This window comes from Quercus suber, unplaced genomic scaffold (assembly GCF_002906115.3).
Source record: "Quercus suber isolate HL8 unplaced genomic scaffold, Cork oak 2.0 scaffold_556, whole genome shotgun sequence".
Classification (NCBI taxonomy): Eukaryota; Viridiplantae; Streptophyta; class Magnoliopsida; order Fagales; family Fagaceae; genus Quercus; species Quercus suber.
Genome location: NW_027070004.1, coordinates 19716 through 27936, shown reverse-complemented (window position 1 = coordinate 27936; position 8221 = coordinate 19716). Strand labels below are relative to the sequence as shown.

Here is an 8221-nt window from a genome sequence, read left to right as displayed (position 1 = left end):
AATTGAACAATGATATATAGGGTAACGGTTCAGGTTGATGATGACTTGTATTTTCCCATGAGATTTTCATTTTCTTCAAGATCAAGTTAAAGATATACAATACTGTTGACAACAACACAACGAGTATTTTTTTTTTTTTTTTTTTAATGTTATCGCCTCTTCTAGAAGAAATTTTTTTAATAGAAATATCTTGCTTTAATTTCAAGTTGATTTTAGAATTGGCAAACTAATTAATATTATAACTTTGCTTCTAGCTTATGGATTGACATTGTCATGCTCTTCATGAAATGTTGCTCAAAAGTTAGAAGTCATTTGGAACGTGGAAAAGTTTTGTTACTCAAAAATCAGAAGTGAATCATTTGGTATGTTCTATCTGTTTTCTAGATAAACAAGAATATATTCATTAATTTTCATTTTGAACAAAAACAAAATTGCTTCCTTTGTGTTTAGCATTTCAGTCCTTAGGAAATTTAACTAAAATTCTTACCTCACATTGTTATAGTACATACTCATAATTATTTCTTCATCAACTCATTTTTTAAAAATAATTCAAGCATATTCCATATTGTATATACGTGCAAATGAATACTGAATTTTTAAAATATGATTTTGTGTTTGAATGAAGTTATTAGGTTTATTAGTTTATAATACTTTAAAAATTATTTATATAATTAAAAGAAAATTTAAAAATCTATACATAAGTCAAATAATCAAATAGACCGACTTATAAACCAGGCCAAACATGCTTACCCTCACTCTCTCCCTTTTTTTTTTTTCCTGGTGACAATAACAACTAATCACTCATAATTTGTTGTTAAAATGTTTTAAATGTAGCACTTATCTCAAGTTAAACTAAAAAAATAAAAATAAATAAACAATTGAGAAGAAAAGACGGCTATAAGTCATATCCTATTTGATAAATTAAAACTGAAAAGATAATGTTTGCTTCTCTGAACATTATTCTAAAACTACAATAAATTTCATACTTATTTTCACAACTATCTTTACATATGGCAAACTGTAACGGGTTATTTATTACTTTCACATTGATCAACCATTTTTTTTCCCATCATTCACAATAAGTCATATCAAATATAGCTGTGAAAACTGATATAGAATTAGTTCTACTCCTAAAATTTTTGAAGTTAAAGAGTACAATTAGTTAAGCATCTAAATGGTCCCATGACACCTTCACCAGTAAAGTAAATCACGTTTCCTGTTAGCCTCGTGTCTATATAAACGGTACCTAAGGAATTCACTAAAAAACTACAAGAATGAAAGGAAAAAAAAAAGGGTTTCCATCACCCGCTCCTAAAAAAAAATGTGGTTGAACCTAAATTTTTTGAGTTGGCTAGTCTTAATTGTCGGTGCCATTCATTGCCAAGCTTATGTTCATCATACTTTTGCGGTAAGTAACTAATACGATAAAATTTCACTTTTCATTTCTTGAAATGCAATTGTTTGATTTTCTACAACTTGAATAGAGATATCTGTACGTACACACTGCATGCATGTACGTAGTTGTATACCTATTAATATGTACACATGCTTTGTTATGAGTTATAGCATCTATGTGTGTAAACTTTGGATTGTAGGTAAAAGCAACTCCATACACGAGACTGTGCAGCACAAAGAACATCTTGACAGTAAATGGCCAGTTTCCAGGACCAGCACTACATGTTCACCAAGGAGATACTATCTTTGTTGATGTCCATAACCAGGGAAGTTTTGACATAACTATTCATTGTATCACTCTGATCCGTGCACTTTTGTTTTGACAGAAGAAATCGAAATATATAAGGAACTGCTAATTAACTATGCATTGTATATGATAATATTAATTTACAATTTTATAGACATGGAGTAAAACAACCGAGATATCCTTGGTTAGATGGCCCTAAATACATTACACAATACCCCTGTAGACAACTAAATTTCTAGTTTGAAATAAATCAAACAAGTAAAATAGTTTCACAAGTGCGAATTTGTATTGATGAATGTGTGGTACAATTCTCTGAAATTAAAAAAAGAATGATCCTCTGATTCGATCTCCTTAAAAGACTTGTTGATTGGAATTGTAATAATGTAATTTTGATATTCTTCAATTTGGCTGAAGGATGGATTGAAGACTCTTGAAATAGAATCACAATGAATCTCTGGCTGTAAGCTTGTTAGAAATTCTTTGTTCTACGTGTTCTTCATATGTTCTTCGTGTTCTTGGTGCGTTCTTCGTCTTCGAAGGTTTGTGGTGGAAGTTCTTCGGTGCTTTAGAGGCTTGAATCCGTAGAGTTTCATTGATTTATGGTTCATTGAGGTTTCTGGAGGCTTTTGAGCTTGATTCCGATGAACTTTGAGATCTAGGCAGATAGTTTGGATGATTCTGCTTCGAATGTTCTTCAATTTTGAGTTTGAAGTTCTTAAAGTTCTTGAAGGCTTTAAGGCTTGATTCCTGAAGAGCTTCTGTACTTCTGAATCTTCTATGATGCTATTTGTGCTTCAAATGGCTTAGTGTCCTCCTCAATGTCTTAGGAAGGCTTCTATTTATCAGAATTTGGGGGTGGATGAGCGACAAGTGGCGGAGTCTGATTGGTAACACATGTCACAGCCTGATTGGTCCGCTTATGTCATCGCTTACACGTGCTGGATTGATTATGTCATCACTTACATGCGCTGATGCGTGATTGGTTTTTGCATGACACTTGGCAAATTTCTGTTGGATTCTGAGTAGTGATAACAAAACCTAGCAGCAATACATGAAGCTTTGTAATTAGCTATATTTTATGGACTTAATAGTGTGACGTGTCAGCTTATGATAAGTCGGGAATTTTTCCTCTCTACAGCCCCATACAACAGGGTGAAAGGGTTAGGCAAAAGATTATATTTTCCACAGAAGTAGGGACCCTATGGTGGCATTCTCATAGTGAGTGATGGTGAGCAACGATTCATGGTGCTATAATCATTCATCCCAAGAAGGGAACCAAATATCCTTTCCCTCTTCCTCACGCAGAGGTTCCAATCATATTTGGTATTATAAGATTAGCCTTCTCAATAATTGGGACCTTTTTTTCTTTCTTTCTTTTTTTTTTCTTTTTTTTTGTCTTTCAAATTTGAAGAGTCAAGCTGTATGTGCAACTTAAAAGTAAAGAAAATGTTACACAATTTGACCAGAAAAATATTTTTGAAATGACTGGAAATCTTTGATTATACAGGAGAGTGGTGGAAGCAAGAAATATTGGCAATTTATGATGAAACTATTTATACTGGAGGAGCCCCTGATGTTTCTGATGCTTACACTATCAATGGACAACCTGGTGTTCTTTATCCGTGCTCAAAACCAGGTCAAGGATTCCTACAGTTTTATATGTATAGAATGTTTATAGTCCTTTATTTTCTACCAAATGCTTCTAAGATTGACGTTACTAACTAGAATGAAAAGGGAGGAAGATTGAAGAGTACTGGTAAGAAGATAAACACACTGCTAATCCCATAGAAGCAGTGTCCCAACTTCCAAGGGAAAAAAATGAAGTAGAAAACGATGTTTTTGACATTATATATCCTAGTCCAAGTGGGATTGAACATTAAAATGTACACGGTGATCAGTTTTTATTAAGGCATGGTCTTATTACCAGCAAGCTAGACCTGGACCATATAATGGGGTTTGGTTTATTAGTTTTTCAAACAGGCTTAAGCTTGCTCTTGATTAACTTATTTCCTTTTATACATGAATTAATAAGCATAATGACTGGAATTTTGATTTTTGAACCTCTATCAATTCGTCCTTAGGTCCAAACCTCTTCACCTAAATTATAATTAAGGTTAAGCAAGGGTGGTGCCAAGGGGGGGCGAGAGGGAGTAACTACCCCCCTGACCTCCAGCAAAACTCCTTTACTATTGGATAGTTAGACTAGTTTGTCTCCCTACAAAGATATAAGCATAACATCTAAGTGAGTAAGAGAGGAAGGATTTTAGTTGATTTACAAATTTTACACTCGTTGGTGGCTATCCAAGTAGTGCTATTTGCCTTCATATTAGAAGATATGCTCATTTTTTTGGCCCAGAAACAGTGTTTTTTTTTAAGTCAGCCAAATTTTCATTAGGTGAGGGTTAGGACTAGAGAGAGGGTTTTGTTAGATGATATTCCTCTCAGGTTAATAAATTAATTAATTTAAGCTAATATATGTCCAACACTCGCAATGCTAGTAATCAAGGAGTACACCACGCGTCATTCCAAAATTAACATGCAATGGGATGAATGTGGCCATGTTGAAATGATTCTTGCTAATTCATATACTTATTGTACCATTATTTTTAATTTAACAATGAAGTGAAAATTTTCATATAAAAGAAACACTATTATCTATTATCTATTAAAAAATTAAAAATGTTTTATGTATATAAGATAATAGATACATAAAAATTGACTCACTACACTTATCTTTCACAATAATTGAAATTAATTTTTCTTATTTCACTATATTTCTTAAGTCTTTTTTATTATTAAAATAATCTTCTACCAAACAAAGTTTAAATTTCTCACCACTTCTGCTCAAAGCAGTAGGTCCATAGCCAATGGCCCAATGAGTCATTATACAACTTTTAAAATATATTGTTATATTTATTACACTTTTTCATTGAGTTAATCTCACGGTTTATTTTGAGTACATTAATTAATTTCTTGAATTGTAAATAAATATATTGATTAATGTCTTCAATTAATTTTTATTTAATATGAATTGATATCTTTATTCATTTATTTTTATTGATGAAAACTAATATTTTTTAGAATAATTTTTTTTCCAATCTTATATTGTAACTTTGCCCTCCCTAAACTAAAATCCTGGCTCCACCACTGAGGTTAAGTAGATGGCTTAATTAATTTCAAAGTTATAAATCTATAAAATAGAATATTCAAGTTATGTTGGCCTTGGCCTAAAGTACTCCCAAACAAAACCTTAATCATGTTTTGAATGCTAATGATAAATTATAAATTGACTTAAAAACTTAAATGGTTAGGAAGAATATGAATTTAATTATTTAAAAATTTTCTAATACTTATCATCATATTTCTTATCCATTATTGTTTGAACCCCAGTATGGTTTTTTCTTAGTAAATTTTTTTAGCACCTAAAGCATGGAGTAGTTGATCATTCAGTAAAAAAAACAACAACAAAAATTAGCACGGATTTGATTTAATATATGTTTGTAATGTGTGAGGGGTTTATTACATTGAGTAGTTTTTTTGACTCAAAAGTAAGGCGTCTTAGTATTAGTGCCACTTAGTTAATTTAAATGTAAGTAACTTTTTTATGAAAAATGATTAAATTTTTTCAAGGATTAAGTCTCATTGATTTATGATCCATATATTTTAAATTGATAAATAATAACATTTGATACTATACTTAGACTTATTGAGGAAATTACTTGCAATTGGTAAATGTCATAGTTCAAACAGTAGTACCAAGACTCGGTGAACTTTAACCCAATAAGATGCAAGTGGCGGTAATACTTAAAGATGGTCAGAATAATAAAGTCATCGTCTTAGCCCTAAGAAAGAAAGAAAAAAACAATCCTTCTTAGAAAGGCAATAATCAATTGTCAAGTTACTAAGTTTTTATCAAATGATACTCTCTCTTTTTTTATCAATTTTTTTTAGAACTATACTATTTATCACAATTTTTGTTACAAATGGTCAATTGTGAATAGTGAACAATTACTTTCACATATACCTTAATATTATTCCATATATCATGATCACAATTACTGTTTTTAAGTAGTAAAAAAGATTACGATATAAAAGTTGTGTCCATAAACTCTCTTCTTCTGTTTTCTCTTTTTGGCTAAAGTGTTAGTCTACTAATGTGATTTACTACTTGTAGACACATTCAAGCTAAAGGTTGATCATGGCAAGACCTCCTCCGCCTTATCAACTCTGCTGTGATGGATATTCTCTTTTTTGCCATTGCCAAACACAATGTCACTGTTGTGGGAACTTATGGTAGTTACACCAAGCCATTGGAATCAAGTTATGTCACAATATCCCCTAGCCAAACCATCGATGTTTTGCTAAAAGCAAACCAAAAATCTTACCACTATTACATGGCTACTAAAGCATACTCTGTTGCACCTGGTGTTGCTTATGATAACACAACCACCACTGCTATTCTCGAATACAATGGAAACTATACCCCATCTTCACCTCCTTCCCTACCTAATAATCTTCCTTACTTTAATAATACCAATGCCTCAGTTAGTTTCACAAGTAGACTCAAAAGCTTAGCGCGCCTATAAAAATCATCCAGTCAATGTCCCAATAATGATAACCAAACATTTATTTTTTGTAATCTCAGTCAACACATTCCCATGTCCTAACAATTCACGTGCATGGCCTAATGGGATGCGACTAGCCACTAGTGTTAATAACATAAGCTTTGTGGACCCATACATCTATATATTACAAGCTTATTATGGTCATGTCATTGGAGTATTTGGGACAAATTTTCCAGATTTCCCACCATATTTATTTAATTTCACTGCTGAGGACTTGCCATTGTACCTAGAGACACCTAGACATGGGACCAAGGTTAAGATACTAAAGTATAACACGACTATGGAACTTGTTTTTCAAGGCACGACTTTGGTGTGCGGGAATGATCATCCAATGCATCTCCATGGATACAGTTTCTATGTGGTTGGAATGGGTCTTGGAAACTTTGACAAGGATAAGGACCCACTGAGATATAATCTTGTTGAGCCTCCTCCTATGAACACCATTGATGTTCCCCTAGATGGCTAGACTGCCATTAGATTCATGGCCAACAATCCTGGTTTGTCAAACTACTAAAAAAAAAAATTTTTTTTAATAACCCCCATTTAAGGTTTAATTTGTGTCCAATGCATTGGAACACTAAATGTGAACGTGTTCAAAATTGAACACTTGTTTTGGATTTCGTTAAGTATTCAAGATATTAAGATTTAACTTGTGTCCAGTACATTAGAGTATTAGATATAATATATATCTGACCATGTGTCAATCTTGTATTCTATCCAATGCTCCGAATGCAACCTTTGCCCCTCACACTTAATACTACAATGGTGATGATGTTGTTGTTTATGTTTTGTGATGATAGGAGTTTGGTTTTTGCACTGCCATTTTGATCGGCATATGACATGGGGCATGGACATGGCATTTGTAGTGAAAAATGGGAAAGGTCGAAAAGCGCATATTTTACCACCACCACTAGACATGCCACCCTGTTGAAGTTAGCTGCAAACTTCAAATATCATGTTGGTTCATTCCCCATGAGTAGTTACATCAAATGATAGGGAAGACATAAGCATTTATGAATTGGGCCAATCCATTCATTTACTGTTTGTTTGTTTTCACCATGTTCTTAACTTGTTCAGTATGTCTATAGTATTATTGTTTATAATTATAATTTGTGGAATTGTTACCATGACAATCACTATTGCTTCCACAACAATATGTGGAGGAAAATAATGAAATTGTTGTGGAAGAAGTAATTTATTTGTTCTCATAGTATATGGTATACATTGTATATGGAATTAAATAAAGCTATGTGATTATGCAGTACGTAGAAATAAATCAAATTTATTATTGGCTAGATATTTGTATGATTCATCAAGATTGGACTCTCTCTCTCTCTCTCTCTCTCTCTCTCTCTCTCTCATATATATATATATATTGTGTATAATTATTTAACAGATTTTGAAAATGCAAACCCTATTCATTGTCCAATATATTGGCCCCAATAGAAAATTCACTACTATCCCTAATCAATATAATAAGCATGTCACAAACATTTTGATATAGATGAAACACGTTCCTTCAAATTTCAATGCTACAACTCAAGCCAATTTAACTTTTCTTTAATGGAATTTGCAATTTTTTTCTCCAAAACAAATTTTGTGTATTTGTGTATTGTTGGGTATGTTTTAAAAATTAAGCCCATTAATTCTTTTAGTTGGAAAAAGCCCAAACAATCTACAACTAGAATCTTCCTTAGGTTGCATGGGTACTATTGCCAGCAAACAAATCCCACAATTATCTCTTCTTTCCTTAGCAACAGGTATGCCGCATCTTTCCTTAGTTTTAAGAAAATACACTTTGACCTGCGGCACCGATTGAAAAACAAATTCCTCCAATTTCGTCTTTCTCCACCGTAAGCTCATTTATTCCAAGTGCATGTTCTAGTTTATATAT

General features: G+C 32.4%; 1 pseudogene; it reads left to right on the top strand.

Annotated features, from left to right (window-relative positions):
- The first annotated feature begins 1321 nt into the window (after positions 1-1321).
- LOC112000385 (laccase-14-like) lies at positions 1322-7273 on the top strand (annotated as a pseudogene).
- The last annotated feature ends 948 nt before the right edge of the window (positions 7274-8221 follow it).